We start from the raw sequence: 16,401 nt of genomic DNA, 5'->3' as shown, positions 1-16,401 counted from the left end.
TTCAAGCTACAGTTATTAATTTTGGAGACTGCATTATCTGATATCTTACATATAAGACTTTATTAATAGTGTCATCTCATACTATTTTTAGTTTGTATATTTCTCACGAAATGGAATGGCCATTACACACCAACAGAAATGGAGACTCAGAACATGAACATGTGGCAAATAGGAGTCTAGTATTATAATACAGCAAACTATCAATAAATCTGAGCATCTGCCCAGCACTTAGAAAGCTATGTGTTGCTTATACTTCTTTTTTTTTCCAGGAAATGTTTGTCCCTGTAACTATGGCAGAAACATATCTGTGGCAGGAACCATCATCTTTCAAAGAACACAGAAAACAATAATAAACATGGACAATCAATAAATGTTTCTTCCTTTTAATCATGGTTATATCCTGTTCCAAAATAGTGAATGCCTTTTTTCCACCAGGAGAATGGACTGTTCTCTCTCAAGAGATTTCCGTGTGTGAAGAAAAGCCCGCATGCCTAGGATCTGACCATGAGACTGGGTACTTTTGCTGGTCAAACAGTATTTACTGTGAAAGTTCCTCAATTTCCTACCACCAATCACATAAACTTGCCCACTGTCCCCAACCCTTTCATGAATTATGTAAATTATATTATGTGGTTCAAAGGAAAAGGAGACCCCAGCTCTGGGACTATACCTGGGCTCTCTGCCCTTTTCTTCATCTGGCTATTCAGTGGCCTGGCCTCACTTTATCAGCCATCCTCCTACCTCATATTTTCATCCTCTCCTTTCTAAAGGCTCCTTCACACCAACAAAGTAAGAGTTTTCCAAGAAATATGCATAAATTTTATGTCATTATGTCACTAGATGCTATTAAAGAATTATGAAATTCCATACCAATAAAGAATTTTAAAGTACTTTGTGGATCTCCCATTTTTTAAAAAACAAAACTAAAAATGCTTTCAATTCTCCTATCTTCTTTCCCTCTATAGCCAAACTTTCTGAGCCATGTACAATGTTCTTCACTTTCTTGCCTTTCAAAACTCACTTCAGTGCAATCCAACCTCTGTTCCCCCATTTCACAGAAAATGTTCTTGGCCTTTCTGAATCACTGATCAAATTTGGAAGAAGAGCTCCAAATGAAAGTTACCAAAATAATAATACAAAGCCACAACAACAACTAGGGGAAATAAAGATAATTTTCTAAAGTTTTTAAAACCCTTTTAAATAAGTCAGTCAACATCCTCTTAGATGTACAGATGGTACATACCAACCAGAAAGCTAAAATACGATAATATGAAAAAGAAAAAAGTACCCTTGAAAATTCAAAATTATAAGCAAAATTAGAAATTCAATTTCTGACAACTCAGAGCCTGAAGCCTGCTTTGGATTTTGTGTCTCCCTCTCTCTCTGGCCCTCCCCCACTTACCCTCTGTCTCCATCAAAAATAAATAATCATTACAAAAAATTTTTTTAAGAAAAAAGAGGGGAAGGGGGGAGAAAATTTCACTTGATTCTTTATTCACCTCTTGGGATTATCCCATATATCCTGCTTTTTGACAGCAAAACAAACCTCTTATATACTCTAGAGCTCTTCTGAACTGAGATTTCTTCATTTTCTATGCACATTTCAGCTCACTGCAATCTGGCTTCAATACAGTGAAGTCAACAATGTTCTCTATGCTGCTAAACCTAAAGGACATTTCGTAGCCCTCGCGTTATTTTTTTTTTTTTTAATTTTAATTCAAGCATAGTTAAATACAGTGTTATATCAGTTTCAGGTATATAATATAGTGATTCAGCAATTACATACATCACCCAGTGCTCTTCTCAAGCACACTCTCTTAATCTCATCTCCTATTTCACCTATCCCTCTGACCCACCTCCCCTCTGGCAGCCATCAGTTTGTTCTGTATTATTAAGAGCCTGTTTCTTGGTTTTTCTGTGTTATTTTTTTCCTTTGCTCATTTGTTTTGTTTCTTAAATTTCATGAGTAAACTGAATGGTATTTGTCTTTCTCTGAGTGACTTCTTTCACTTAGCACTATAATCTCTACCTCATCCATGTCATTGCAAATGGTTAAGATTTCATTCTTTTTTATGGCCGTATAATATTCCATTGTACACATACACACTACATCTTCTTTGTATATTCATCTATTAATGGACACTTGGGCTGCTTCCATAGTTTGACTATTGTAAATAATGCTGCTATAAACATAGGGATGCATGCATCCCTCTGATTTCGTGTTTTTGTATTTTGGGGGTAAATACCCAGTAGTGCGCTTACTGGAGAGTATGGTAGTTCTATTTTTAACTTTTTGAGGAACCTCCATACTATTTTCCAGAGTGGAAAATAAACATTAAATAAATAAATAAATAAATAAATAAATAAATAAATAAATAAAAGTTTTAAATGCAACACAATAAGGCAATAACTGACAGAAAATTTATATGCAATTACCATAAGTGAAAAAAAAATCATAAACACACAAACATATTCCACAGATTAAAGTTTACTCAGAAACTCAGAAACAATTAAAGATGGTAGTTTGTTAACTTTTAAATCTCCTAAAAAAAAACAAATAAATCTCCTAAAATAATTCAGAGCATGAGACTATAGGTAATAAAGAGTAACATCAATTAAGTTACATTTAAAAAGGTACAAAAGCAATGCTCAAGTAGAAAATGAAATTCAAAGTATAAGCCCTGTAAACATGATAAAACAAGAGAAACAAAAGTATAGATATAACACCTATGGATAATATGCTGCAGGAAAAACACAACAGATGAGCACCTGCAAATCTTCAGTGCTTCACATGCATTAATTCATTTAATTCTCACAACAGTGCCAGGAGGCAGGGAAACTATTTTATCTCCATTCCACACGTGGCTTAGAGAAGGTTAAGCAATTTGCCTAAAGTTTCATAGCTGTATTTCACCAAACACGGTAGCCTGTGGTGACTTATAAGGTGAACCTAAAATATGTAGATTTTCTCTTTTTTATCTCCCTGTGGCACTGCTGTTGGAAAGACAAAGATAAAACCAGGTGTATTGGTGGCTTCCTTGTGGTACAAAACAGTTATAATCACCATGGATACAAAAGATAACATGGAATCCACATTTAAGTAGTAAATAGTAACACTGCTTTTTCCTGCACTGTTGTGTATATTAAGTATCAATTGATCAAAGTAATGGGTATATTTGCCAAAAATTCAAGACAGATAATAATCTAGATATTTCAAAAGTGGTTATTTTAAAGCAGTAAGATGTACTTCGATAGTTGGGTCTAACTTTTAAGACATTTAACTATCATTTTGAGTTCACTTGCAAATTTGTATCACAAACCACAGAAAAATACTGCATTTTATGTTGATTTTATTTTTGAGAGAGAGAGAGACAGACAGACAGAGCATGAGCAGGGGAGGGACAGAGAGAGGGAGACACAGAACCTGAAGTAGGCTGCAGGTTCTGAGCTGTCAGCACAGAGCCTGATGCGGGGCTCGAATTCAGCAACTGTGAGATCATGCCCTGAGCCGAAGTTGGCGCTCAACCAACTGAACCACCTAGGCACCCCAAAATACTGCATTTTAGAAATACAGTCCATATCTTTAAACTATTTTAACTACATGTTATATATATTACGTATATAACGTTATATCCTTACACCATTACAACTATATAAAACTTAGAACCGTATCTTTAAACTATTCCACTGAATTATTCAAGAAGAGGGGCAGAGTGGACTCCACGTACACCCAACAATGCTGTCCAATGAGAGGAGAATGGGCCCCTAAGGAAAACTGACAGAACCTGGGGTTAAGTTCTTAGCTAAAAGGAGTCACAGGCAAGAAAGTGGAGACATGCTGCAGACTTGAAGGCCAGTGGGTGTAGTTTAGAATGCCAAGGCGCAGAGCAACGGAGCAAGTAAGGAAGAAAATAATGTGGGGCAGTGCGACACAGCTCAAGACAGTGCACACCATCTTCTCCAATGACCCTGGGAGAGCTCAGCAGAACCACTCCACCGTGTGTGTGAATTAGATGAACCAAGAATGATGACTGGGGTGAAGGACCTGGACTCACATCTGGATTCTGCAAAAGATTCTGAACCTGAGGAAAGACAAGGAGGAATACTCATGGGCAATCATTTGTTCACGGGACAAATACAAGAATACCGAAAACACTTAGTTAACAAAAGGGAAAGAGATCTATTGTGGTTCTTTCAGCATTTCACTTCTAAGAAACGGAAGTGTGAGTCTGACTTTAGGGATAGAAAACGCTTTCAATGAAGTACAGAAATAGTCTACTTCCTCTAGTTCCTCCAAGTGCTTCTCAATGTTCGTCCTACAGAGAACAGTGCCTGATCCTTAGAGGAAAGGGGGACAGAGGAAACATCAAGGTCACAGCAGCCAGAGCCTTTTCTGGGCATTCACCACACAATAACAAAGTGACCTGCTTACATTTTCACCGGACTAAAGGCAACTTGAGGGTTCAGTACTATGGGGCTATAATTAGAATACAGAGACAGATTCCAGCCATTTAGCAAATGCAAACAGATGTTTCTGTTTGCTATTTCTGGGTAACAAATTACCCAAAACTTAATTGCTTCCACAGCAATGCTTTCCTATTTCTCACAATTCCATGGGTTGGCTGGGCAGCTCTTCTGTTGCCCTTACCTGACTTACTCATGCTGCTGCATTGGGCCCAGGTCAGCTGGGGATTGGACCCAGTGGGGAAGGCTGAGCCTCCCTTTCCCTGTGGCCTCCCTCCTAAGCTTCTTTGTGTAATGGCAAGCAGCACTCCAAGAGGGGAGGCTCAAAAGGGCTGGCTCACTGCACATGGTGCCTCTGCTTGCCTTGTGCCTGCTGATATCACACTGGCCAGTTCAAGACACATGGCAAAGCCCAGCATCAGGAGTGGGGAAACAGACTGTATCACTTGATGGAAGAAACAAACAGACTCATGTTGCAAAAAGGCAGAGATATGGACAGGAGGTGTTTCATCAGGGGCCATTTTGTACCAAACTACCACATACTATTTGTGCTATTTTTCTCTCTGATAACAATTATTATTTTTATTGGTAGAGATTTTTTTACTATAAAGTGTTTTTATATCTATTAAATCTAAAAATCAATTAGATTACGTAATATGTAAGGTGAAAAAAAAAGTTACTGGGTTCCATATCTATTTCAGAATAATGGATCCAAAAATATTTCAAGGCTTAAAGACTAGAATTCCTTCTGACAGCAATACACATATGAAGTTACCATGTTTCTTCAAAAACACATGGATCTTTTGAAGCATCTTTATTACATTGATAGAGGAACACATTTTATAACAGAAAAATCTGACGCAGTTATAATTCATTTAAAGTGCTTCCTACAAAAGGAATTCTTTTCACATCATATAATATAGCATATAATGCTGCTGTGAGACAGCCCCGCACCAGCCAGCTATCATCTCAGGCTGGAGCAAGCACCTTCTCTACGTACTGCAGTAAAGTGGAGAAACCAGAGCGGGGCTTGCCTCACCTCTTCACACTGTGTCAAGACTCGACACTTTTAGTCTATTCAGGCTTACAATAATAACAATAAAGGCAGTTATAAATTTGATAACAATAACCTACTGTAGTGTGTCTAACAAATATGTAAAAAGAAGAATCACTGATAACTTTTCTACCTGTTATTATAGTTCTAATTAACTTTGGCATTTCCGTATTAGAAAGATTAACCTGAATCAATCACCACCTTTGAAAATCACTTTTATACAATATTATTCTTCTGAAGCACAACTACCAGCTGAGCCTGTCTTGGGACCACTCTAGGAAAGACAGAGAGATCTTGCACATGACTGGGGACATTGGCAGGACCAGACTTCCCAAAGGGCTGTTTACAAAAGGGACCAAGAGGACCAAGAAATCTCCATGGGTGGGTTGAGGAGAGGGGAGGAAGGAATGACAATTCACTGTAAAGCAAGAGCCCAGGTTTAATCCATATAAAGCCACAGAGCATGACTACAGAGTGGTGGCTTGGAGGACAACATGGTGTGCATCATTCACACTATGCTGCATAAAACAGGGGAGCTGTAAATAGAGTCTTTAACTCCATTTTCAAAAAGGCTCTGTGCAACAATAAAATTTCAAGGAGTTGGCAGCACAGGAAGTAACATCAGTTAGCCACAAATCTGATAGCACTATGGATGATAATGACCATCCTGGTGCCCTAGCCACGATGGCTGCCCTATCAACATAATGACATTTGCACTATAACAGTGACTGCATTGCCAATGCCAGGCACAGGAGTGGGAGCTCTTGGTTCTGCCTCCAGCACCAGCAGGTTTTGTGTGTGGGAATGTGTGCATATATACATATGTAAATGTCTGTGTAACATCCAACTATTAACAGTGCAATTGGAGAGCATCCAGAAAGAGAATGAGAGTGGAATCACAAGGGAATTTTCACTTTTGCTATACAGATTGATTTTTTTTCCCGTTATGCTGTACCACAAATAAAACTTCCATTGTGAAGAAATGATACCTACATAAAGTAGAACATTTCAAGGCCTAAAGGGAAAAAAATATGTAGTAAAATCAGTAAAATTTAATACAGAATTTATGAAAAAGCCCCATTCATACTTTGACAATTCTTGCCTTAACATTTATTTATTGTTGAAAGACAGAGAGAGACAGAGTATGAGCAGGGGAGGGGCAGAGAGAGAGGGAGACACAGAGTCTGAAGCAGGCTCCAGGCTCTGAGCTGTGAGCACAGAGCCCAACGTGGGGCTCAAACCCACAAAATGCAAGGCCATGACCTGAGCCAAAGTCGGATGCCCAACCAACTGAGCCACCCAGGCGCCCCAATTCTCGCCTTTTAAAATCAAATATTCTAAGTGAATATATCTTTAAGAAGAAAAGGTGTGGTTTAAAAAGTAATAACTTTCTGGAAATTTCAATTCAAGAAGAACATAAATTTTAGGAAAGGAATGAATAATTTTAGTCTGTTCTAATTATCTAGAGATGATAAGCTACTGAATAGATCATAAACTTAACAGGCCATCAGAGGAAGCACAATATAAAAGTACAAGATTCAAAGTTAGGGAACCTGGTCTCAGTCCTGGGTCTGCTACCACTGCTAGTGAGCCTGTGCCAGAACAAACATTAACAGAGAGCTTACTGTACCAAAGACCAGTTCCACGTACTCTACATATACTAAATAAATCAATCCTCATAACCCTATGATATGGATCCTACTGTTATGTCCATTTTACCAACTGGGAATTAATACAGAGAACTGGACTGCTGTGCTAAGAGTCCCTCATCTGGTGAGGACTAGCCCAGATGGTCAGCAGCAAGCCTAGTCCTAGAGTGTGTGTTCTGAATCACTTAGTTTCCTCAGTTTAGTACATCTCCCTACTTCCTGGTATAATTCATATTGAATTATAAATTCAATGAAAATATCTCTTAATGAAAAGAAACAATTTTGTTAATGATAATGTCTTTTAATGACTCGTAACGAAAATATCTTCAACTGAGGTTCTTTGCAGTCTAACAGACTAACATTGAAAAAATATATATAAGCTCACAATCAAATTTTACTTTACACATGAAGAAATAGGTCTCTGTGAGTGAGAGCAGAAAGAACAAATACCAGAAATAATATTTGAAGTGATAAAAGCTGAGATTTTCAAAAACATACAAAAGCCTTAGATCAAGATTCAAGAAAAACATAAATAAAAGTTGAAAGTAAAAGAATTAAAAATGTTAACACTCATTTCTCAACTGAGAAGTGAAAATTAAGAAATGGAGCCAAACAGGGGCGCCTGGGTGGCTCAGTCAGTTGGGTGCCTGACTTTGGCTCAGGTCATGATCTCACAGTTTGTGGGTTCGAGACCCATATTGGGCTCTGTGCTGACAGCTTGGAGCCTGGAGCCTGCTTCCGATTCTGTCTCCCTCCCTCTCTGTCCCTCCCCTACTCATGCTTTCTCTCTCAAGAATAAGCTTTTAAAAAAAGAAAGAAAAAATAAATGGAGCCAAACAGAAATCGTAGAAATGAAAAGGATGAAAATTCAAATTAAAAACTCACTGGATGGGGGCGAGGGCGCGTGGGTAGCTCAGTTGGTTAAGTGTCTGACTCTTGGTATCTGCTCAGGTCATGATCTCACAGTTGGTGAGACTGACAGTGCAGAGCCTGTTGGGAATTCTCTCTCTCCCTCTCTCTCTGCTCCTCCCCTGCTTGTGCTCTAAATAAATAAATAAATAGAAACTTGTTTAAAAATCTCTTTTAAAAAAATCGCTGGATGATCTTAACAGTAGGCTGAAGATGACAGAAAGAGTCAGTGAACTGGATAAAAGACCAAAAGAAATTATCCAAGATGAGAAATGGGAGGGAAAGTTGCAAAAAAAAAAATGAACAAACTCTCACAAATCTGTGAGATAATTTCAAGAAGTATAATATATATATAATTGGAGACACAGATAAGGAAAAGTGTGAAACTGCAGGCATAAAAAGTACATGAAAATACGATAGCCAAAAACTTCTAACATTTGATGAAAAACACCGAATTGTAAATCCAAGAAACTAGTGGATACTAAGTTAGGATCAACATAAACAGAATTACACTACAGCATATCATGACCTACTGCAAAACAAAAATAAAGAGAAAAATCTTGAAAATGCCTAGAAAGAAAGAACAATAATAAACAATATGACAGCTGACTTTATCACTAAAAAAGCAGCCAAAAAACAATGAAACAACATCTATAATGCTGAAAAGAAAAAACCGTCAGTTCATAATTCCACACGCAGCAAAAAATCTTCCAAAAATGAAAGACAAGATATTCAGATAAATGAAAACTAAGGAAATTCATCCCCAGTAAATGACACCTGATAAAAACCAGGATCTATAAAAAGGAATGAAGGGTTCCAGAAACGGTAAATATGTGGTAAATATAAAGAACTACCTTTCATTTTCTCCCTTTAATTTCTTTAGAAGACACAGGCTATTGAATACAAGTTTAACACTGGGGCTTATAATATAGGTATATGTAAGATATATGACAATAACATCACGATGAATGGGACAGGAATAGAATTATATTTTTACAAGGTTCTTATATTTTACAGGAAGTGGTATAATATTAACTCTAAGAGTAGGAATAGATTGGGAAAGCTAAGGATGTACATTGCAATTGCAAATGTAACTGCTAAAAAATGTTCTTAAATGGAATACTAAAAAACAGTCAATTTGCCCCATAAAGGGGGGAAAAGGTAACAGAAAAAGAAAAAAAGAGAGATAGAGAGAGAGAGAGAGAGAGATCTAAACCCAACTATAGTCAATTCTCATTATTCACATTAGTTATGTTTTTAAACTTGCCATGAGTACTGAATTAGCAAATACACAACCATTACTCCTAGGTGAAATCCAGAATTAGGTTCCTGCAAGCCTTTGGCAACTACACTTTGGTCAACCAATCAATATATAACCTCGTTTTATGTTTGTTTCTGTTTCAAAACACCTTATTTAGCAAAAATATACTGTTGATTCATTAACACAGAACCCAAGACCAATAGCACTGTAACTCACATCTAAAAGGAAATTTATCTAACATGTCTATTTTCTCTGTAAGGCACATCACAGCCTCTTGCACCAAGGAACACTACATAGCACCTCACATTGTGTTTAGGGACTACTTTTTTTTTTTCATAAATAAAATTTTTAAATAAAAATAAATTTTAAAAAATTCATTTTTTTCAACAAAAATATTTTTTACTTGAAGCATACTTCAAAACACATGGTTCTAAAAGATATATATAATACATCCATCCAAGAAAAATAGAACACATTTTCTTCAAGTACACACAGAAGAATCCCCTTGTTAAATCCCATAAGACATACACAGTATGCACTGTATGTTAGCCAACTTTACAATAAATTATATTTAAAAATAAATAAAAATATTTTTAAAAATTACATAAGACATAACAAACATTACAAATTTAGGAAGATCGAAATCATACCAAGTATATTTTCCAACCACAGTGGTATAAAACTAAAAATCAACAATAAAACAAAGCTAGAAAATCTACAATGTCAATATTAAATATTTAATATGTAAATATTAAACAACACACTACTGCATAAGCAATGGGCCAAATAAGAAACCAAACAGCGGGGCGCCTGGGTGGCGCAGTCGGTTAAGCGTCCGACTTCAGCCAGGTCACGATCTCGCGGTCCGTGGGTTCGAGCCCCGCGTCAGGCTCTGGGCTGATGGCTCGGAGCCTGGAGCCTGTTTCCGATTCTGTGTCTCCCTCTCTCTCTGCCCCTCCCCCGTTCATGCTCTGTCTCTCTCTGTCCCAAAAATAAATAAAAAAACGTTGAAAAGAAAAAAAAAAAAAAAATTAAAAAAAAAAAAAAAAAAGAAACCAAACAGCAAATAAAAATACGTCTCCAAAAAAAAAAAAAAACCATGTCATGTGAAAAGGCACTGAATACACTGCAAAAAGGACACATGCTTACAGTATGAAAGTTGAAACAAGAAAGCAGAGTGTGACTTGCTCAACCTCAGCTGGAAACATGAATGTCAGATGACTCAAATTTTTCACTGCCCTGTGCACATCCATGAATGTCCTTAAGAGTGCTGCTGAGTACTGATTTGGGGGTTACAAATAATAAGTTTTAGTAAGCAGACAAACTTGAAAATATAGAATCCGTTAATAATGAAGGTCAACTGTGTATTAGTAAATACATTAAGTATAAAGGGACTAAATATTCCAATTAAATGGTTGAGATTGTCAGACTGGGGGAAAAGAGGAAGAAACAAACAAACAAGACCCAATATACCATGTCTGTAAGAAATACACTTTGAATATAAAGACAAAAGTTAAAAGCAGGATGGAAGGGCGACTGGGTGGTTCAGTCGGTTGAGCATCCAACTGTTGATTTCAGCTCAGGTCACGATCCCAGGGTGAGTGTAGAGCCTGCTTAAGATCCTCTCTTTCCCTCTGTCCCTCTCCCCTCCCTCCTTCTCTAAAAATTTTTAAAACTTAAAAAATTTTAAAAATAGAATGGAAAAAGATATACTTAATGATAAAAAAAAAACCACAACTTTTCACAACTGACACAAAATGAAATTGTAAAAATCTGAATAGCCATGTATCTATTAAATAATTGAATTGGTTAGCCAACTCTTGCAAAAAGAAAGCTCAAAGCTCCAATGTTTCACCAGTGAATGCTATCAAACATGTGAGAAAGAAAATTAAGGAGGAAACACTTCCCAACACATTTTAGATGACTTGCATAAACCTATTAGCAAAACCTAAAAAAATTACAAAACTACCACAAATCATGAATACAGGTTATAAATACAGATGAAAACACTCTTGGCAAACTAATGGAAAAATCAAAATCAGTAACTTGAAAAAGGGTAACACATCATGACCAAGTGGGGTTTATCCCAGGAATATAAAGCTGGGTCAACATTTCAAACCCATTATCTTTTAATATAACAACAGATAAAACAGAAGCATTTGAAAAAAATCAACATCCATTCATTAAGAAAAAAAAAAATCCATCGATTAAAAAAAAACAAAAAAAAACCTCTCAGAACACTACAAAGAAAAATTTCCTTTATTATATAAACCCACGGCAAGTAACATAACAAAATCCTCAGGATTTCCCCACTCTGGACAAGTATGCCAACTCTCACCACCATACTTAACAACACAGAGGAGATCCTAGTCAATATAACAAGGCAAAAAGAAAAATTATAAGATATAAAAACTGGAAAGAATGATGTAAAATTGTCTCTTTTCACAGATGACATAATATTAACAAATTCCTAAGAAATCTAAATCAGTTTAGCAAGATTAATCTAGGTCAATTTAGCAAGGCTGCAGGATGCAAGGTCAATATACAAAATTCAAATGTATATATACTAGCAGCAAAACAAAAATAAAATGTTAAAAATTTATCTTAAAATAATGTCAAAAGCACAGTAACTATGAAAAATTTTAACAAAAGTCATGCATGCCCCATATACTGAAAACTAAAACATACTGAGAAAAATTAAATATCTAAATAAATAGAGACATATACCTTGTTTGTAATTTGGAAGATTCAGTACTGAAAAGATGTTGATTCTGCCCAAATGAGGATTCCATTCACATTCCTACCAGGCATTTTACAGAAATCAGCCATTTGATTCTAAAATTTATATGGAAATGAAAAAGATCTAGAACAGGCAAAACAATCTTGAAAAAGAATAAAGTTGAAGGACTTACACAGTAAGTGTAAGCTCAGTAATCAACAAACTATGGTTATAAAGCTCAGTAATCAACAAACTATGGTTCTGGTCTAAGGACAAACAAATCACACCAGGAACACACTTATATGGTCAACTGATTTTTAAAAGAGGCACCAAAGCAATTCAATGGGGGAAGAGAAAGAAAGCCTTTCAACAAATGGTGCTAGAGAAACTGGATATCCACATCAGAACAAAAAGATAAACTTCAATCCCTATCTCACACCATAAACAAAAAATAATTTGAGATGGATCATAAATCAAAACTAAAAGCCAAAACTACAAAATTCCTAAAAATAAACTTAGGAGAATATCTTTGCACCATGACTGAAAGCAAGATGCAAAAGCATTTCACAGAATTCAATATATGCAGGAACACTAGAATGTACCCTCATGGTGTTGGATAATACTGTCAGTATCAACATAAATCTGTTTTTAATATATATACATGCATATACATAGATGCATAAGTAAAAAATACAGATATATGTGTGCGTGTGTGTGTATACACCCACAAACATATCCTGGCTCTGTCCATTAAAAGGGGCTAGAAGTAACAACACACTAGTTGCAGTAAGTACATCACGCGCCCAAATCTTGTTCCCCACTTTTCCTTGGAGAAAAGTTTGAAGGCTGAGGCACACAAAATGAGCCCAGAGAGTCTTGTCATACCAGAAAGCAAATAAGTACTCAAAGAATTGCGGACATGTAACAAGAACAATGGCATCAATTGGAAAAGGTTCACATGGACCAAATCCAGAACAATTAGAGTATCCAAATAATTAGAGTAATAAGTTATAGGCCACTAAATAAGAATATAGCTATGACTCACTCAAGTAAGCAACCAAATAAATGAGGGGTGGAGGAAAGAAGGAAAGCTCTTCTTTATAGCAGAATGTCAATAAATACAGAAGGAGGTATGGAGTTGGAAAATCACTGGATGCTAAAACCAGTGGGTAAAAGCTTGATGAGGAACATGGTATTCACAAAGTGTCAATAATTATTAACCTCAAAGGGAAAAAGTGTATCCTGGCAGTGGAAAAATCTAGCAGACAGCAACTAAACCAAGTTTTCAATTTTCTCACCAATACTGAAACTATCATCAAGTGGCTCCTAATATGATGCACTGAGAAAAATAAAGGTTTTTTTTGTTCTTTTGTGTTTTCCCTGTCTAAAATGTATAATCTGAATCTAATCATGAGGAAACTTCAGATAAGCATAAATTGAGGGACACTCTAGAAAATAACTGGTTTGTACTTTTCAAAAATTCAGTGTCAAGAATGACAAAGACAGGTTGAAATACTCCAGATTAAAGGAGACTAAAAAAACATGAGCTCACTATCATCCCATATTCCAGCAATGTCGATAACTCAGCTATCTCACAGTATTTTGTTCAGGCAGCTTGACTTATTAACTATCATTTACATCACAGTTCACTTTATCGACTAAACCAACTTGGTATTTTTATATCATCTAAACAGGGACAGCATGTGTCCACACTGTAAGGACAAGAGTTCGCAATCTCCACCCATTCCAAATGGCTGTGTTAGTTTTGGCATATGGTCACATAATTCTTGGCAAAGGCAATAAAAATGATGCATGCAGATTAAAAAAAAAAAAAAAAAAAAAACCTCCAGTGTGATTTTGAATTGCATACTGGGCAGGGAAAACAAAAGAACAATAAAGGACATTATAGAGACAATTGTTCAAAATGCAGTGTGAACTGTGAATTAGGTAACAATACTGTACCAATTATTAAGTTTCCTGACTAATATTTTCCTGTAGTTACATAAGAGAATGCCCTGGGGTGGGGGGCTCCTGAGTGGCTCAGTTGGCTTAAGCATCCGACTTCAGCTCAGGTAATGATCTCGCAGTTCATGAGTTCCAGCCCCATGTCGGGCTCTGTGCTTTTCAGAGCTCAGAGCCTGGAGCCTGATTCAGATTCTGTGTCTCCCTCTCTCTCTTCCCCTTCCCCCCCCTCCTCTCAAAAATAAATAAACATTAAAAAAAAATTTTAAGAGAATGCCGTGATTCTTAAGAAACATACATGTGAGACTCAAATTAATCAGAAAAACATGCATTTATATATATGCATAGAGAGAACATGATAAAGCTAATGGGATAAAATATAAACAATGGGGGAATCTTGATAAAAGATGTGTGGTCATTCTTTGTATTCTTATATTTCTGTAAGTTAAAAATCATATAAAAAAAGTAACACATAACATAAAAGATATTAACTGAAAAACTGAAAAATGTTTTGACAAATATGACAGAAAAGGTTACTTCCTATAATATATAAAGAAACTTCATAAAGGAATAAAAAAAGTAACAAAAGACTAATGGGAAAGGATACACACCATTGATTTACAAAAGAAACTAATAAACTTTTAAAGGAAAAAGAAAAAACATCAACTTCGCTACTTTGCTAACAATTTAAGTAGGCAAAGAAACACAAGATGTTTTCCATCTCTTAAATAGTTGGCAAGGATGCCTTAAAATGGCCACTCAAAACCCTGCTAGTGAGAGTGTTAATTAGAACCTTTCAAAAAAAAAAAAAAAAAAAACTTTCAGTAAAGCAAAGCAGTTCAGTAATATAAATCAACAGCCTTAAAAATATCCACACCATCTCACCCAGTGATTCTAGCTCATGACACTATCGTGAAGAAATCATCTGAACTGTGGATTTAAAATGTATGCCCAAAGATATACACCAAAGGATATTTACAGTAGCAAAATTCTTTGAAGCAAGCTATATGTTCAACAACAGAAAAATGGCTAAGTAATTAGGATACAACCATAAACGCAATATGCAGTCATTAAAAGTTATTAAACATGGAAATTTTTTAAAAAATATTTTTTTAATGTTTATTCATTTTTGAGAGAGAGAAAGTGAGCAGGGGAGGAGCACAGAGAGAGAGGGGGACAGAGGATTCTGAAGCAGGCTCTAAGCTGAGAGCAGAGAGTCCAATGTGGGGCTCAAACTCACAAACCGTGAGATCATGACCTGAGCCGAAGATGGACACCTAACCAACTGAGTCACCCAGATGCCCAAAAATGGGGAATGTTGAGCAATGAATGTTAAGAGAATAAAGTTTATAAAGGGGTGTCTGGGTGGCTCAGTCAGTTAAGCATCCAACTCGAAATTTCGGCTCAGGTTATGATTTTACGGTGGGCGGGACTGAGCCCCAAATCTTTGCACTGACAGCTGGAACCAGCTTGAGATTCTTTCTGTCCCTCTCTCTCTGCCCCTCCCCCGCTCACATGCAAAATAAATAAATATTTTTTTTTTAAAGAGGGAATAAGTTTATAAAAACAGGCATTCAGGATGACCCTGACTAGGTTAAAAAAAAAAAAATTCATAAAGCACAGAATAAAAGTACTAACAACAAACACTAATTGTCTGAATATATAAGCAAGGACGGTGAACACCTGTTCCAAGTCTCAAGTTAATCTATGGGCGCTCTCCTTGCCCACCCTTCACTGTCTGCCCCCACCCAAGACAGAGCTACTGCTCCTTACATGGTTACCTCCCTTGCTCTTTCAGCACTCATCCTTTCTTAAAGACATGTCACCATCCCTAATTGCACTCATTAAACATTTGCTGCTTCTTATTTACAAATTCTCTCACCTCATATATGTAAAAAAAAAAACCCAAAAAACTATTAACTCTAGCTATTTAATTTACCTCAAAAATGAAATTAAAATTGAACACGGAAGTTCATCAAGAAGCAGTTTCTCTCTTCTTTGTTCCTTTCAAATAAAAACATTAAAGAGAGAACATCCCTGGAGCTTTCTTTCAAAACCCCACACTCCCAAGGCAGGCTTCAGATAGCATTAAGACATCACATACCTGATGAGCCTGATACCAGTGTCACTTCAGCTCACTTTCATGTCAGAGAACATTTGTTTTTAAGTCTAATCATTAGCTGCCACTAAAAAACACACTCATCTGTGTGTTGCAGTGATCAGCCACTACCCAGGGCCACACCTTAACTCCAACTCTGACCTATTCCCCATGGACTCCACTACCTCTGCCCTATTCCCCACCTTCCACTTGGCAACTTTCCACCTAATTAGCTGAGCTGAGCAGAGCACAGCCAAGGGGAGGAGGCCGTGAGCAAGGCTAGCA

General features: G+C 36.5%; 1 protein-coding gene across 7 annotated transcripts in view; it reads right to left on the bottom strand.

Moving 5' to 3' along the window:
• Positions 1 to 16,401, bottom strand: part of MARCHF8 (membrane associated ring-CH-type finger 8) — a 120,907-nt gene that overhangs the window by 81,459 nt on the left and 23,047 nt on the right. The window lies entirely within an intron of this gene.

Source organism: Panthera pardus, unplaced genomic scaffold (assembly GCF_024362965.1).
Source record: "Panthera pardus isolate Hobbes unplaced genomic scaffold, ASM2436296v1 HiC_scaffold_22, whole genome shotgun sequence".
NCBI lineage: Eukaryota > Metazoa > Chordata > Mammalia > Carnivora > Felidae > Panthera > Panthera pardus.
Note: the sequence above shows the minus strand (reverse complement) of the source record. Positions and strands in the feature narration are given on the sequence as shown.